General features: G+C 31.9%; 1 protein-coding gene across 1 annotated transcript in view; it reads right to left on the reverse strand.

Annotated features, from left to right (window-relative positions):
- The window catches only part of LOC111630924 (type 2 phosphatidylinositol 4,5-bisphosphate 4-phosphatase-like), a 59,769-nt gene that overhangs the window by 11,861 nt on the left and 28,360 nt on the right, over positions 1–19,548 (reverse strand). The gene's annotated exons all lie outside the window — the stretch shown is intronic.

A 19,548-nucleotide genomic window follows, 5' to 3' on the forward strand; every position in this document is an offset into this window, starting at 1 on the left:
ACAGTGCAATTGTTATGTCAGGATCATGCCTAGATGGTCAACTATTGCTTTGAATGAGTGTGACACGATGCAATAGCAATTTAAAATTAATTTATTCTTACAAGATTACTATTCCTTACACTTCTTTATTTTATACAACAAAAATAAGTTCTAATTCATTTTAAACGGGAGCACTGCACTATATGCAACAACAAGATACAGTAAGTGCCATGTTATTGCATGTCCTGCAGGGAGACAAAAATGAAAAAATAATTTTAACAACACAAACTATTAAAATTGTAAAATTTTCATAACTTTTTAAATTATACACTTAGTAATTTATGCTGTTGAGTATCAACCATGCATTACTTCTTCAATTACTTCACATTTCTCATATAGAAAAGCATTCCTGATTAAACAATCTGCAAAAAATTTTGATATTTCCTGTAATATTTTGAGCAATATTAACTTTTTAATTAAGATAATCAATTTTTGATAACTACATGACTATATTGCATAAAAAATTAAAATACAATTAAAATAATCAGTTCTGACAACACTGGTTGTTTATGACATGCTAAAGAAAACAAAATTATCATCATATGAAGTGTTCCAGCAGTATGTATTTCATTTTGCTTTTAATGATCAGAAACCTAATAGCTTTAGTTGTATATTTAAGACAGTTCAGATCTGGAAAAAAGAGATCTTAAATATACCTCAAATTATCTTTCCACTAGGCTCAATTACAATCCTACCATCCTAGTTTCCTACAAAAAGAAAAACTACACAGGATAGTTCACTTTAACATTTACTAAGAGCACAAAAAGATCTTTCCAACATTGCACTAGTATATGCATAGCTTATGGTACAGTACATTGCAATGTTTATAGTAAAATAAGTTAATTTTTTCAAAACTGGGACAGGCATAAAATGCATGGTAGTTTCACAATAATTTTTAACTTTTCCCATCTTTCTAAAGCACAAAGATAAAGGAACAATCATTTTAAGATTTAGCATAATGTATAAAAAACATGACTCTAAAAGTATAAATGAGAGAGCATTACAAAGCAATGCAAAATATCAGGGTTGGTCCATCAAACTGTCAGGACCATTAAAATTTAAATATAATACAAAATTTTAAACACACACAGATTAACACATAACATAAACAATAAAAATAAAAACAGTAAGTTATCATTTAAATATAAATTTCTAAAATTCAGACAAAAATAACTTTCTATTTAAATACAATTAAAGAATTACATACCAAACTTTTCAACTGAAATTACACAGTTATTAATACAGTACGCATTCACTAATCTGGCCACTCCTCACACAAAGGAGTGTCAGATTACCAAATGTATAGGTCTAAATGCAATGAATGATGATATTGAAAGGCAATGGGTCACAAGAAAGCAGGAAAGTAAATAACAAAGTGTACTTACATATAAGATTTAAAACTGAGTAAACAAAAAAATGTGATGTGTGACATGACTAAAATTTTCAAGGAAACTAAAAATTTTCATAGGTAATCACAATGGACACTTTGCAAAATAATTAGCAAGAGTCTACTGTATTCTAAAACAATACCACTAGGAGTTTGCAAAAGAAAAAATTAATAATGGTGGATGTAGGTGTACTGTAAGAATATTTGAAATCTGCATTGAGGCCTTTGGTGACATCATGGCAGGCACTTAATGCTTAGTTTTAAATAAAAATATGAATTGTATTTTTATTATATTTATCTGTGTTCTTTCTCTAATGCTTTTCAATTTAAAAAGAATATTTTTACATGTAATTGTTCAGCACTGTATAGCTGACCAAGGTGACACTGAGGAACACACAAAAGAAAACTTAGTGAAAATATGAAATGGGAAATAAACCTTAAAAAATGAGCTGCCAAGAGGTTTACAAAGTCAAAAAAAGTTGGGAGACGCTGTTCTAAAACATATGCAAAGGTACAAATTAAAAACTAAGTTATATTTTCGTATATGCTTTATGTTATTTTAGAATATGGACAATTTATGTTATAAATTTGGTTATCTTCAATAACCAAATTTAAATTACAAACAAGCATAATTCATTAAAAAATTATAATAGATTTGCATTTTTATCTCCTAATTGATTAATATGACTGTTGTTAATTTATGATACTAACTTATATGAAGCAAGATTACATTCCTAGAAATATGACTAACTGTAACATATCAAACAGAAATGATTACCACAAAAATATTATTTTCATTGACCATTTCTATTTAGTATAATATAATCTTTTAACTGCTTCATTGCAGAACACAAATTAATCTTTATTCACACATCTGCAACAAATTAAAAAACATTGAGTGAAACTTTTGAGAACAATAATAAAGTAGATCATCTTTTAAATCAACACATTTATCCAAATGGAAAAGTAAAAACAGGATTAACCTTTTTGAGGCAGCTCTCATGCCCTAAAAAGATACAGTGGAACCCCGGTTAACGAACGTCCTGGTTAACAAACTTTTATTTTGCAAAAATTTTGTCTCGGATAATGAACTTAACGGTTTTTTGTGTCAAATTTGTAAGCTTGCCGACTTTTAGGGAAAATCAGTTAATCCTGTGTCGGTGATGGTCTAGGGTCCATTCGTACGTTAGTGGTGGTGGAAGAGACAAAGATGACAAGTATTTTACAGTGAAAATCGTTTATTAGAATGGGAAGATGCTTACATATTTGAGGTAGTTGGAAATGGCTTATCTACAGTATTTTCTCTCAGCACTGAAGAGTGGCGTATCGCTGGTCCTACAATAGTGCAAGCTGATCAGTCATAGCCCCAGAGCAGACGAGATGGGTTCGCTTGGTCACAGAAGCGATGGTAGGTGACAGAACTGCAACAACTGGAGCAGTCTGCGAGGCACAATACAAATTTTAGTGGGCACGACTTCAGGCTTAATCCAGATGAAAATGACACAGATTAATCGCCATAGAATTTTTAGGAAAACTGCATTTTGACCTTGAGATTCGGGGTTTTTATAGTATTTCTTCCTTGAATCTCACCTTACAATTAGTCCTGTGTCCCATTCCTCGCTTACCAATTGTTTTCTTCTTTGTCTCCAGGTGAAAACCGAAACCAGATCAGGTCACGAGAAAGGTTTGTTCCAAGGCGTTTATTTGACACCTGTTCATCGACTTCTGATCAGAGATTGTTGATAAACCTATAAGCCTTTCGCTCATAATTTAGCCTATTGTTTCTGCTATCTGTCATTTTAGAACTTTAACAATTGAATGTGACGTTTTTATACCCATCAAATCTTTCCCCTTTTCCAAAAATTTAACCTAGATCAACTGTTTGTGAGCACGGTTTCCTACATTTTCATTAAAGAAAACCCATTTTACAAAAAAAATTACAAAAATACTGACGGCTAGAACAAATTAATTGTATTTGCATTAATTTCTATGGGAAAAATTGCTTTGGTTAACGAACGGACTCGTGGAACAGATTATGTTCGTTAACCGGGATTCCACTGTATTGGAATTATTTTTGACCCCTACAACACTATTCCTATAACTATCATAACCTTCAGTTTAAACATGTCATCTCATATTTTCTTTGGCCACCATTCTTTTGTAATATACTCCTAGTTTAATCTATTGATGAAATTTTAAGATTAAAATTCAAAATAAACATTTTTCAATTTTATTCAAATTTTTTCATAAAAATTTTTCTTGCCATTTTTGTCGTCAAAATTATTATTATTATTATTATTATGTGGGTTATACTCGGTTGACACCAGTGGCTGTGTACTATGCTGGACCAGAGTCAAGGCATAGCAACCAAAAACTAAAATTAAATAAGTGTGTCAGTGTCTGTATTCAGGAATTTCCTAACAATGTGGCATGTATTCAATATAGTGGCCTTCTGTAGTGTGATGTAGGTATTTCTATTCAATTGTAATGCTCCCAGGCTTTTGTGTAGCATGTGTGGTATCACACCTGTACAGGAGAGAACAACAGGTACAATAAGCACCCTATCCATCCTCCACAGATGCCTTATTTCCTGGGAGAGTTCTGTGTACTTGCTAATTTTTTCAGTGCAAGTGTTTTGTACATTGTGAGTGCTTGGAATGGCTATGTCTATAATGTATGCAATTTTATTGTGTTTGTCAATGATTGTGATGTTTGATCTGTTGTGATAAATTGTTTTATCTGTGATTATGGCTCTGTGTAGTACATTTTGTGCGTGTTGTTTTCCAATACTGTCTGTCGAATATATTTGTAGTATGGTTCGTGGATGTCTAATAATTTGTGTTTCTTTGCAAGCTCTTGATGTATTTGCTACTTGATTATGTCTATGTAAATTATGTCTGTGCCAAGAGTTTGCAACCAGAAGTGATGTGTTGCATAGTTTCTGGCATGATGTGACATTTTCTGCATGCATCACTTGTGAGTGTTATATCTTTGAGTATGTGTTTTCTGTACTTTTTAGTATTTATGACCTCATCCTGTATGGCAATCATGAATCCTTCCGTCTCCCCAAAGAGGCATCCCTGATCTAACCAGCTGTTTGATGCAGTTTTGTCAACAAAATCCTGAGTCAGGTTGTAAGGATGCCTGCCATGGAGTGCCTTTTGAGCCCACAATTGCTTGATGGTGTCTATGCTTTTTATATGTTGTGTCAAGTCTGTATGTTGTGAGTGTAAGTTTAATGGTGTGTTATTTGAGTCTGCTAGTGTTACTGCTTTGTGTAACTGTGATGTTTCTTTTTTGTAGAAAAATTCTCACAGTGACTATTTGTTTGTGGTGAAGGTTAACTATGTCAATCAGGCCATTTCCGCCATCTTTACATGGAAGGATTAATCTTTCTATGGCAGATTTAGGATGATGTTTATGCTTAGCAAGTGTTATTGTTTCCTTTGGAGTTGCTCAAGATCTATGTGAGTCCAATGTATAACTCCAAAAGAGTATGTGAGTACTGGGATGACATGTGTGTTTATTGCTTTAACTGTGTATTTTGCATTTAACTGTGTTCTGAGGATAACATTTAACCTACTTTGGTATTCTTTAATTAATCTTTGCTTTATTTGTGTATGTTCTGTTAGTTTGGCCTGTTGGAATCCTAAATACTTGTATTTAGAACTCGCCCTCTTCCATGGATTCAATAACGTCTCCATTTCCAAGTGCAAAATCTTTCTTCAAGATTCCTTTTTCTATATGATGTGTTTTGCATTTGTCTAACTATAAGCCAAACTCCATTTGTATGTCCTTGGTGTATGAATGTGTGATTTGTAGAAGTTGATGAAGTTGTTTTTGTGCGGATGCATAAAGTTTTATGTCTTCCATGTACATAAGATGCAACAGTGTAAACTGTGTTGTTTTTTCATGTCTGATATTGTAGTCATATTGTGTGTTGTTTAACATATTGGATAATGGATTCAGGGCTAGGCAGAACCAGAGAGGATGCAAGGAATCTCCTTGAAAAATTCCTCTCCTAATGAATATTTTGTTTGTTTGTATGGAAGTGATACTAACCCTGAGATGCAGTGTTATTCTTCAGTGTTGCATAGTGTTTTGGAAGAATGCAATGAGTGATGGATGTATTTTGTACATGTGTAGAATATGTAGCAGCCAACTGTGTGGAACACTGTCAAATGCTTTTCTGTAGTCTATATATGCCATGTCTATGTTTCTGTATTGTTTGTGTGCTTGCCATAGAATGACTGAATCTATGAGTAACTGTTCTTTGCATCCCCTGTGATTTCTACGGCAACCTTTTTATTGTTCTGTAAGAATGTCGTGTTCTTCAACATGTTTCTATATTTTGTTTGTGGTACAGGATGTCAATAATTTGTAGTGTGTTGGAAGACATGTAATTGGTCTGTATTGTGTGGGGTCTGTGGTTTTGTTGTTTTTAGATTTCATGTAAGTGATGCCCTGAGTAAGAAATTTTGACATGTCTTCTGGACTGATGATGATGTGTGTCAGATGTTTAGCTAGTTCCTGATGCAGTGATGTAAATTTTTTGTACCAGAAATTGTGAATGTTGTCTACACCAGTGTCTTCCAGTTGTGTGTTCTGTTAACAGCGTAGCAGATGTCGTGTATGTTTATTTCAGCACAGGGCATAGTTGGTATGTTATGCAAGTTTCTGTTCTCCTCCTCAATCCAGCCTGCATCAGCATTGTGTGTAACAGCATTGGACCAAAGAGAAGACCAATAAGTTGTGAGTTCTTCTTCTGTTGGTGTGCCACTGTGCTGTGTATCAGTGTTTGTTTTGGTACTGATTTGTCTGTAGAAAAGTTTTTCATTGTTTGTGAATAATTTATTTTGTTGTTTTCGTAGTGTACATGTTTTGTATCGTTTCAGTCTATGTGCTTTGGCTGCTAGTTTCTGTTTTAGTGTATCGATGTATTCTGTAATGTGTGTGTTGTGATGTTCATGTTTTGTGTGTGTTTTGATTTTCTTGAAAATGTTTTTGAGTTGTTTCTTTAATTTAGGTGTTATGTTGATTTTAGCAGAGCTGTGGAGTCAGAGTCGTGGAGTTTTGGTGTTTTTGCCGGAGTTGGAGTCTTCAAAAAATCTGCCGACTCCGACTCCTTTTTACTTCCCAACTTGTAAAGTATATAAAACGGAAAAGTATTGGAATAGTGTCAAATTTGACCCTACAAGTTTCTTTTGCAAATCTACATGTTTGGAGACCTCCCAAAACCCTCAAAGTCAATAAAAAGGGAAAAATTCACGCAAGTGTGTGCGTTGGCCGTCTAATTTGTTTAAGTTCTTTATTTTCTGTTCTGAGATATTAAACAATATCTCAGAATGGGTAAAGTTTAAGAGACAAAATGTGACACTGTGGCTTGCGTATAAAGGGGCGTTAATACTATTAAATTTTGGTTCTTAATTAAAGAGCCACAGGGTAAAGACATAAAAGTGGTCATGTGTCATATCTTTTAATGAATATTTTATTTGTTACTAGCATTCAAAATTAAAAAAATAATAATAAAATAAAACTCGTCTCTACCCTCAAAGTAAGCTTTTTTGTCATTTTATACATTTTTTTGTACAGTAAAACCCGTTAAGATGTTCTCGCCTAAGATGTTAGAATGTATATAGGGACACGATTTAGTTCAACTACTTTGACACTTAATAACTAACTCCTATGTTAGACCATCTGACTCCAATTCTGACCACAGAAATTATTAGGCTTCAAACAGGGTGAACAAAAGCATGCCCCACATACACAGTCTAAAATCCACACATATACAAAAAAACCGAAAATCTTTTCTATATCTTGAAATTTCAAGTTGTCCTGAGTCCAAAAATGTAAAGATTTCAGAAGGGTCATTTTTTCACCGCGCACTACACTTTTCATCTGTTATATATTACAGCCAAAATAGTAAAAATTATCGAATACATATTTATATATTACTTAGAGGAGTCTTATAACTTTGGAATAAAAAGTTTCTACATCCTATCTTTATTAGAACTCTATTTATTGAATCTTTTATTCTGAGGTCATGTGATGACATCAGAATTTCCAGGTCTCTTTCGGTAACATGTCCGCCCCTGGTCAAAGTTGGATGGTAAGGAAAAGTCGGAGTTGGTAGATTTTTACGCGACTCCACAGCCCTGGTTTTTAGTGTACTGTGTCAGCCTGCCTAATTGTTGTCTAATGTCATTTACTTGTGTTTCTATTCTTCTCTGCCAGGCAGGCTTGTGATAGAATTGTGTTTTGTGTGTATCTGTCTGCGATTGTATTTTCAGTCCATGGTGTGTCATTACTGTGATTGCCCCAGCATAAACTAATGTATGAATGTCTGAGAGTGTAGAAATTGAATGAATGTAGTTTGGTAGTAAGTGAGTGTTTACATAATTTAGTGTTTTCCCTACTACCTTAGACGTGTTGATTTTCAGTATTTGTGGTCTGTGTGGGATCTGTACCTGTATATTTAGTGAGTGTTTCCTGAAATATAAGTGAGAGTGTATGAACTAATTCTATGTCTATGTTATCAGTGGTGGACGAGGAAGTGCCTGTAGTATCATTAGTTGTAGTTGTAGTATGTGTACTATTATCAATGCTTGTTGCTGGATTATCATGACAAGTTACATAATCTTCATTAATGTTAAGTGTTTCTGTCTGTTGATATATTTGATCAGCAGCCTGTTGTTTGATAAGTTCAAGTGTTGTTTGTGGAATAAGGTTGTTGTGTATAATTGTTCTTTTTTGATCAACAACCCTTTGTTCGGTGACAGTGAGGTAAAGATATTGTTGTAGGAATCTATGGTGTAGTTGTTGTCTGTATGCTGTCATGTTTGTTTCGAGTTTTGTGATTGAATACTAAATACGGATGATAAACTCGTTCATTTCTGATGTCCATTTCATCCGTTGGCATGGTTTTCCAGCCTTTGTGGTCTGTGGATGCATTGCCACAGAAACACCAAGGCTAGGTTGATTCCTCACATCTGTTGAGGGCATTGCTGTAGCCATGCTTGGGCCAGTGCTGCTTTTGCCACCGGTAACCAAGGGAGACTATGACCTATTTTTCAAACGTGAGCCTCTGCTTAAACCACAAAATCAGACCTTGTTAACCTGGACAATGTCCAAGCCAACTTAGATCTGGTTACTACCATAATAAATATCTCCACAGAATGTGGGTGTGGTCACTCTTAGCTTCATTTCTCCCCATAGACCTTACTGGCATGGGTATCCCTACCAAGAGTTGTATTTCCAGCCTGCATTGCCCCATGGATCAGTAAAATTACTGGGCTCTCCCACCATGACCAGGTGGTGACCACGGGAGAGTTATTATTATTATTATTAAACTAGAAATTCTCCTGTCAAGCATGATGGAATATTTTTTATATGAAAGTAGAGATTGAAGAATTGAGAAGAGCTTCAAGCCATGTTGTGATGCTGTTTCTGCAGCCCTTGACAAAGCTATTTTTACTCAATGTTGCTAAAGTCAGACTTCACAGCTTCAGGGATTTCAGTTGCTCTTATTCTTTTAGATCTAGACGTTACCTGACCAATTTTACTCTTATGCTTTCCCCAAGACATATTTTTTGATAAAATAGTGAGTCTTTTTAATTTCACATTTATAATTTTGTCCAAAGATGAATTGTATGTATGCTAATTAGATGAGCAATAACACTGATGCAGCTATCATTTCTTAAAGTTTAAATTTCAAATTTAATGAAGTAAATTTAAAATATGCCATTTACCAAAATATGTAAAAATGCAACTTAAGGGAAATTCCCCCGTCAAGCATGAATGTCACGTGGTCATTGACGTCACTGCAACATTAGTGTGATCACTGATCCAAAATTAATAAAATGTTTTTTCTATAGCTAATATTTCTACATGTTAAGTAACCTATACTTTCCATCAAAGCATAAAACAAATATAACCAAAATTTCATCTGGATTGGACAAAAATTGCAGGAGTTATAAGGAATTAACACATGCATACACATACACACGATGGCTTTTACTAGTAATAATTTATGGTTTAGTTCTTTTAAAATGTACATACAAATAAGCAAATTTATTTGCTCATGATTCATTAAGTCATGACTAACATATTATTAGCACTGATATTTAATTTTCATTAATGTCAAAAATAGAAAATCTTAAAATCTGAACTGAATAATTAAGTATTTGATAACTATATAACTAAGAAAAATACAAAAAAGTTTACATAATTTTTTACGCATTTACATATGAGAACTTAAAAATTAACAAACATAATAAAATTTAGCTTTAAAAAGAGTTTTATTTAATCCTGATTTTATCAAAGAAAATGTTTTTACAGATAGTGAAAGTGAGTGCAAATTTGAACCTTCATGTTCAAATTCAGCTGCTAATTGTAATGTACTGTACTGTACTAGTCTAAATATAATTTGGGAAGGTGGTCAGAACTATTAGAACCTTCAGTAAGTAGAAAACCTTCAAAAAAATGTAATAAAACCTACTCCTGATCTACCTCATTTTGCTAGAAGAATGCATGATTCTATTGAATCCATGTTTTCTTTATATTTTCACAAACCACTACTGGAAACTATCTGCAAATGAACAAACAAAGAAGGCACTACAGTTCTAAAAGCATATTAGAAACTTGTTGATGAAAGAGTTAAAAATCTTTATAGCAGTTCTAATACAGTTATATACAAATCATGAAATGAATCAATTGTGGCAAGAATGATAGTCATGCCATTTTCAACAAAGCAATAATAAAAATAGATTTCAAGAGTTGTTACAGTGTTTATGATTTCATTAGAAGAGTGAAACACTCAAATGATAAAACATTCTCTAATATGGTTGCAGTTCTGAGATGTGGAATAGATACCTCAGGGAATTATATATTCCAGGATGGTGCATGACCATTAATGAATAACTGGTCACCTTCCATGAAAACTGTCCTTTCTGGCAGTATTTCCTGTCAAAACCAGGAAGGTAAGGCATAAAAATTTTGGATAATCTGTGACAGTGAAACTTCATACACATGGAAAATAGACATATATAAAGGAAAAGAAATTAGAGAAGCAAGAAGCATCAAACAAGGAGAAAAGGATGTAAAAAGTCTTGTGAAAAAAAATTAAAGGAAGTGGAAGAAATATTACATCTAATAATTTTTTCACTAGATATTCAGTGGGTGAATTTTTGCTATCAAAAAGACAGATGCTCATCAAAACAATTTTCCACAATAAATCAGAGTTACCAGTTCAATTTATTAGAACTGCAGGCCTAAAGTATGTTCAAGTCTATGGATATAGAAAAGATGTAAAAATCATCTCATATTGCTCCAAAAACAAAAAAATAGTAACCTACTGAGTATGATGCATGAAAATAAAAAAATTCATCAGGCAAACAAACAGCAGAAACCTGAAATAATAATATCCTATAATGTAATTAAATCATGAGTTGACACAATGTCATAAGATGAAGAGAATTGTTTTTTGCATTATCTCAATTTTTCATGCTTTTCTTCCAATATTCCTTAAGTATGCTAAAACTAGCAACATCTCTTAAGTTATAATGTAATTTACTGATAGCATTATTCTCATAGTATGTCCTTCCATATTGCTAAAAATACAAGAAATCCATTTTTAATTAAAATAGCACATTCATTGCCTCTATAATAGGAATAAAACAAATTGAAAGCAGAACTATCCAAAATATCAGGTTTGTTTAATTTTCAAAATACTTGTTTGGCTCATCTTCAGAGACAAAGAAACAATTTCATTCATAATGTAACAATTATAAAAATTGAATAATTGTTAATTGAAATACAAATTAAAAATGTCACAATCTTGCCAAAAGATAAAACAATATATTAAAATTTTAAGTAACAGGATCAAAATATAAATGCAAGTAAAGTTAGAATTAAGAGTATCGAAATAAGAGGAATTGTCATAGTTTTAAATATTCAAAGTACTATTAAAGTAATGAATTTAAAGTTAAATTTATATGACAAACATAAAATAAAATAAATTTACTATACCATCCATCAGGAAAGATGAGTGAGTAGATATATTTAAAATGATGCAAAAATTGCTTTAGCCAATCTGCTACAAACAGGAAGGAACAGGTTTAATTATTCTTGAAGTATGATGCTTCCTGCAAGAATGTAAACAAAATGGATGTAAAAAATTGAATCTGCATTTTCCCTTTGTTTTCTGCTTCTTCATTGATGATTAACATTATTCAACATTAGTAGAAATCAAAATTCATTCTGATCGAACATTTATAAAGAAAACAAGACTTATAAGCAATTACAAACAATTGAATAAAATTTAATAAAACAAGAAGATTTTAACACACAATAATTTATGTAAAAATGATTTAGTCATAAAAATTTTGAGCATATAAAATTTATAATTATATCTTCATGTAGGTATAACTGAATTAATTATATAGCATTTGCACCCAATTACATAGTATGATTATTATTTAAGAGAATTTTAGCTGAAGATAAAATTAGAATATCCATTCATTATTCAAAAAACCAACTTGCAATTTATTGATAACTCCTGAATTTTATGCATCTTCCCATACATCAGCTTTCCATTAGATGATAATTAAGAGACATACAATAAAGATTGTTGAAAAATCTGCTCAACTACATTAGAGTGTCTGAATAAGAAAAAATTTCACACAAATTGAATACTTATTATCAGCAACTTACAAAAACATTTTACATACAACTTCACCAATCTAATAACAAAATAATTTCATATAATGCATCAGATATTTTTAATTTAGTTCAATACTTAATTCAAGTTTTATGTACATTACAAACTGATACAGAAATATAGCACATCATAGTAAATCAGGTTCTTTAAATAATTATTAGTAAAAACTTATCAGCTTCTGTGTATAGAAATGAATATACATTCACTGACCAAAGAAGACACACAAAGTTGTCTGATTATTGTGAAACTTGGCATACAGCTATTTTTCAGATACACATGTAATTTACAGTTATTGTTTGATGCATGCTAGGTAATGCCATCAGAGTGCCTTAAAATTACTACTCCAACAGCTTATAAAATAGTCTTACAGAGGTTCAATGCATTCAGAATTTTCAATTGCTTATTGTTTGGAGATCTTTAAATGCCTGGTATGTCTGTCTGTACATGGTCAAAGACAACAAATGCATAGCTGACAGAGTTTTAGAAAGGCCTCATTATCAAACCAAAGGAACCAGAATGGCCATTTCATCAAATTGCTTGGCATCTGAACCATTCTGACCTCACTAACTAGTTGTTGGAGGTAGTGAATATGTCAGGGCACATATACATGGCAGACAAGCTCTGGATGACCCTGACAGATCAGCAAGAGACATTATCATCTGATTATGATACAAGCACAAATAGCTGCAATAATATCTTTGGCTTTCATCTAGAGACAAATGGAAGCCTCACTATAGAACTCTGCTAGTTGCTTGGAAATAATTCAAAAAGAGACGAACAAATTAACAGCTGCTATGAATCCTGACATTTGCATCAAAATGTGATCTGATTTTTTGCCATGGTGCAGTGACAGAATCATGAGCTGCTACAAACTGACTGCATATCATCTTTAGTGATGAATCCCAGTTTTGTGTAGGATCAAATAACCTCCATGTTAGTATGTAGAGGTCCACCAGTAATCTGTACTGTTGAATGGCACACTGCCTGCTGGCATGCTGTCTTGGAATCCATCTCATTTGACAGCCAGTAACTCCCTAGTAGTGGTATAAGGAACATTGATGGCACCATGGTATGTAAGGAAATCCTGTCCATTGAAGTGTTGCCTTTCAAATCACAAAAAAGCTAATAGAAATTGTATTAATAGTAAGAAATGCAAGACATTTTCAGCCACATGGCAGTCATTGATAGATAAAGCTATAAAAAGAGGCAAATAAGCAATATTAAAGTGAAGGTAGCATATGCATTTAATTTTGGTGCAATCCAGTTATATATCCTTCTGTTATAAATTATAAGAAAATTTTCATTGTAAAATAATGCTATATGTAAATAATTTTAATTTTTGAAAAAACTAGTAATCATTCAAAGGCGTTCAGTCAATAGTTAGTCAATATCTTTATTATATATTGATACAATAATTTGTACATGCCTGGCTACGCATGGCACTACCGGGAATGAAAGGGCAATGACATCAAAGAATGACTTGTAAAAAATTCTAAAATAGAATCTCAGCTAGTATTGTTTTTGTATCAATTGATTCTAAAGCAGGTCTCTGAATGAGGTCAAAAATATTCACTGTTGGTGTTTGAATTAAAACATTATCTTCCTGGAAGTGTGTCACCTTTCATGACAGGGATGGAAAACGGCAGTTTGCAGCCTTGCCATGAAAAATAATGTTTGACCACAAAAACCTAGAATTTCACAGAAATGACTGTCACATTGCCACACTTTCTTGGCCTGCCTGGTCTTTAGATTTGTCATTCATCAAGCATTTGTGGGACAAGATGGAATGTCAATTTTGGCCATCTTCAAGTATGAGGGATCTGGAGCTGCAACATCTGTAGGTAAATCTGTTACAGTTGATAAATTCATCAATGTTTAATTTAGTTTTCCAGATGATGCATAATATCATCAATGTATAATGACAATCCATATGGTCTAATAATTAAATCAGAACAAATTAATAAGGAAGCTCATTTTCTAGATGTCAGCATCATCTTCAATGGTAGTGGATAAAATACTAAAGTATACCACAAACCAAGCTTTATTCCAATATACATCCCAGCCAACTCTAATGACCCATACAACTACAGAGTAGTGGCCATTAAAGCACTTACTAGAAGGGCCTACATGCATTGTAACAAAGAGCAAGACAAAAAAAGGGAAATAGAAAGAATAGCAAGAGACACAGCTAAGCTAAAAGCTTAGTATATAAAATGACAAAGAAACCAATTCAAAAATGAATTGAATAAAACTCCAATGAAGGATATTTCACAGCAGGATGCCTCTCCCTACCATATAGTTATAACATATGAATGCCATATGCATTTTTTATATTGAGAAATTGCAGCATATATTAATACAAAAATTGCTTATAGATTAAACCAGATACATTCACACTGCTTTGGAATGAGAAAAATCAAGCGGACATAGAAAGAGCATCGGGGTATATAAAATTCTGATAAAGACAACAGGTTCAATAAAGATCTTATATATATATTGCATGTACAAAAAGGTCTCTTAAGCAGCACCTTCCCAAACACAAAGTTGATATACAAAAGAAAAGAAAAACTGCCATCTTAGCTATATATACAAGTGATAATGAGATTAAGCCAAAACTGCAACAGGCTACCCAAATATGACAAATATGCCATAATCAGCTTAAGAATTTAGAAGCATTGAAGATATTTAAAGCAGAGCACCAGGGCCTATCTATCAGTTTTAAAGATGAAAAACAAATCTCAAAGACATGATAAGCTATATTCAATCAGACATTATAGCAAACAATGTAGTCACACCTAATTGAATAACAAACAAAAAATTTTTTTAAATGAAAACGTTCAAAATTCAGATACATTAGAGTCTTATATGCATTCCAAGATAGAATTCTAACACTGGAAAGATTCAATTTTTTAAGGAGTTCTACCTGAGAAAGGTCCTAGACATGGACTGAAAACATTAGTGACGTAACAGTTTCAGTAGTTGTGAAACTGTAAATAAATCTTTGGCAAATCAAATTCTTTGGTAAATAAATAAAACTCACAATCCTTAATAAGGATTGTGAGTTTTATTTATTTACTAAAGAATTTATTTAATAAATAAAACTCACAATCCTTAATAAGGATTGTGAGTTTTATTTATTTACCAAAGAATGTGTTAGAGTGGGATAGAGGGTTCTAGCAACAAAATCCATCTTATTCAGAATATTCTAACTGTTTGACAAGATTTGGAGCAATTGGGAATAGATAAATGAAATTACAGGATAGAAATGAATGGGGTACCATCATTGTGACAAAAGATCTCAATGATCTTCTCTAAGGACATATGATCACAATATCTACTTTTTTTATTCATTAATTATAAACTTACAAACTACATATTTATATTTTTCAATAAAGTATTATTCTTAAATTTTAGACCAATGATGGAATTTAGTTCCCTAGTAACTTTAGATATCATATATGTTTCTTGTTTGATTTCAATAATGCAGAATTTATTTGTTGTTTGAAATTTGGAATATTAGTGAGTGTTAATGACAAACCAAGCATTTCAAAATGAATAAGAAACGAACAAACTGTTTAACTGAAGTAACAGGAAAATCCTCCATTACTTCATTTATTGCAGTTTATTATTAATGAGTGTTCTATTATAAACACAGTATTTTCTGTTTTCTAATACATTAAGATGACACAAATTACTTATTTTTAATTAATACAAAATGCAATGCTATTTGGAATGAAAAGTCTTCTCCAAAATAAAATTTGTTTTGACTGTAAAATGCACGTACCTATAAGCCTTTTACTGGTGTGCATCTTAGAATAAACTATAGAATAAAGTTACAAACATTTTTGAACTGTTACGGTTCTTCTTCAGGCAACTTGAACTAGGTTCGAAAACGTTTGTAACTTTATTCTATAGTTTGTTCTGAGATGCACACCAGTAAAAGGCTTATAGGTACGTGCATTTTACAGTACTCTGGTGTAGAAATTCTACTATTTTTTGTTTTGACTTTTGTTTTTCTAAGTAGTGAAAGTAAGTTAAAGTTTGTGGCACTGAGAATCAAAATTATTATAAACAGAAAGTAACTCTGTCTACTTATGAACAAATTTAATAAAACAAAATTAAAACATTTAAAAATTTTACTAGTACTATTGACAGTTTACACAGCCATCATCCTCTCACAAAAAAATTTGAAAATCAAAAATGGCACATTACAAAACCAAATGATTGCTGTAATGTATTGGGCTATTATCTGCTACTGTTAATAATTAAATTTTAAGTAATTTGGTATTAGAGGTGTACATTACACCTCTAATACCAAATTACTTTACAAATTATTTACTTTTTGAAATGCAATGTAGAACGAATTTTTATGCTATAAAGCAACATTGATATAAAATTTATATTATTAAAAAATTATTTTTGAGTTAAAAGGCAATAATAAAATAAATCTTCACATTTTATAGATAGCAATTGAATGAACTTACAGCAGCACAGTGCCCCTGTCAATACTAGTGTGTGTACTCCAGGAAGAAAACCTACTTCCTGAGGATATAAATTAGGAGACACGAGAACTTTGACCCACTTATTAACTTGGCCCTCATTGTGGTCTACATGCTGATCCTTTGTCTGTACTGACTGCTGATGTTATAATCTTCTATCATATTTAAAATATTTGTAGAATATAGAATATATAACCATACATAAGTTGTCTAGGTGTTCCTCCACAATATGTACAAGCCTACAGACTAAACAATTTCAGTATCCTACTGGATGGACTGACCATTTTAATAAATCAATTCCTTACTGTATAAGGAAGCACATCCTTCATTTGAAGAAATTACCTGCAGAGGGACTAACTTTTTTTTAAACATAAACAAAACAGAACTGAAGTGATATCAAATATTATTTTAATTAGAATAACAACTTATATATCCAATTTTTTTGTCATTCAGATATGTATTTAAGCACTGAAAACTAAAATCCAGCAGGAAGTACTAAAAAATTTACATAAGTAAACACTGTGTTAACTGTCGTCATCAGGCTATACCATTTGACTATAATGCTGCATTCTATTTTCAAAGGTCTTTAGTCTGACAATGACCATTTAACACAGGAGAAAAGGTTTGCTTATGTAAGTTCTTTAGTATTTTCTGCTGGATTTCTTGCTTTATAAAAAGGTAATTATTATTTAATATTAACCTTCAAAAGTGTGATTTGTCTATAGGTTCTCTGCCTTTCTTACTGAGACTGAGGAAATTGAATTCCAGGCCATTCCATAAACTAGTCACTGTGCCATGCACTCTATTTTGGTATAAATATGCAAATAATGTTCTAATTGATTTGGAACACATAGGAAGAATTTACACCATTCTTTACATATATGAATTCTACTTTTAGCTGTATTATATTTACACTATAAGAATCAGATGTGTTTTCCATTTGTTTTTTTAGACTTAAGCATAACCAACAATAACTTTTGTTTTTTGAGTTTTTAGAAAATTTAATTTACCACCAGACTTATTAATAAGAAATATTTTCAGTATGATCAATACATTAATTCAGTTATCTGCTCTCATGTTTCTATAGCTCACTTGTCTTGTTCTATATCATGTCATCTTCAACAAGAACTGCGTAGAATCAAGAGTGTGTTTATTTATAGTGGCTTTACTGGTTTCATAATTTCTTTAGATAAAATTAGAAACACCTTATTCTTGAAAACTAAGCTCCCTTTACATTCAAACAGCACAATTTGCATCTGTATTTCTTCCATTTTGTGCCCTTTTATGTATCATTTAGCTATAATGTTACTTTCCCATCACTTGCAACTACCCATTTCTCCATCACTACAAAGGTTTGTTCCTTTCTAATGACACACATACATGCACTTGGGCAGTAATAGAAAAGACTGGTGTATATAGCATACTCCTTAGCAAAGAAAGTCATAATACTATAACTTACATTAGAGCTACTACTAGACCACTCTCTAAGCATTCTGCAAACATAAGAGTTAAAAATAGAGGGGTTAAGTATCACTTTGGCAAGATTAAACAGTTTCTAAAAGGTTTTACACTGAAACAGTGAAAAAACAATGCATACACCTTCCAATCCAATCATCATATTCTTGGCATAAACTGTTTTAATTAAGTATAACAGAACTTGCAAGTATACCATCAGACCAAATTTCAAATATTTATATCATTTATGTTAATTTCTCTCTTTACTTTCTTTTTTTATTGCCAACCATTATAGCAAGGGTCATCAAACTTTTTTCACAACGGGCCAGATAACTGAAAGAATGACAAGCACGGGCCGCATAACCATTTTGTTCAATACAGTATACTGAATACATAAAAAATAAAGATAACCAACATATTTATTTACCAATACAAATATGATGGATGCAGCAAGCTCATAATCACTTTTCTTAGAAACTTCATTGCAGGTACTTACAGAAAAAGCACTCTGATATCCAAAGTCACAAAAAATCACCAAATTTTTTTTTCACCAATTTTCCTAATTATTATATTACTGTCAGATGTAAAAATCAGATTGGACCAATTTTAGCATTTTTACTTACTATGTTGAAAAAATTAAAGTAAGTGTAAGTTTATCTACAATCTATGATATTTCCAATAAATAATTATATTTTAGCTTGTTTGTGGCACAATGTGGCTGCGAGCCAGATGAACTGATGTCACAGGCTGTAGTGTGGTGATCCCTGCATTAAAGGAATGAGTATGAATCTTTGTAAAATCTACTATTTTTTTAGATTTCAAATTTAGAAAACATTTCTAGTTTTCTAAATTAGAAATCTAAAATTTCTATGTAATTACAGACCATTGTTCTTTCTGTACATTCTGAAGAACCCTTAATGTAACAAGCAATATGTAAAGCATGTCAAAATTTAAAAGTGAAAGATATTCACCACTAATTGGAACAACGAATTTGTGGAGATAAGAAAAATTTAAACACAGCAGCTACAAAGAATATACTTTCTAGTCTTAACAAGTATTTATAATAAATACAACCAACACAATAATTACTTCAGATATCAAACAGCTGGGATCTTTTATCAGGCTAAAAAAATTACCAAGTACAGTAGAACCTCGATTATCCGGACTAATTGGGGATGAAGGTAGTCCGGATAAGGAAAAATTCGGATAATCGAAACAAATACTTTAATTTGTCTTTTAATGATAATACGACACGTTTTCTTTTCGATGACATATCGATAATATTAAAAGTAAATACTGTATTTAAATCGTGATCAAATTTTCAAGAAACAAACGTTCGTATTGAATTTGGACTACTACTGACCAGCGCTAACAGACTACCTATTGTTTAAAAGGCCTTCTGGTGGCGCAAGAAGACGGATTTTATAAAATAAAAAGCAGTTGAAACTGCA

The sequence above is a fragment of the Centruroides sculpturatus genome, unplaced genomic scaffold, assembly GCF_000671375.1.
Source record: "Centruroides sculpturatus isolate CEXI.00-Female unplaced genomic scaffold, Cexi_2.0 scaffold653, whole genome shotgun sequence".
NCBI lineage: Eukaryota > Metazoa > Arthropoda > Arachnida > Scorpiones > Buthidae > Centruroides > Centruroides sculpturatus.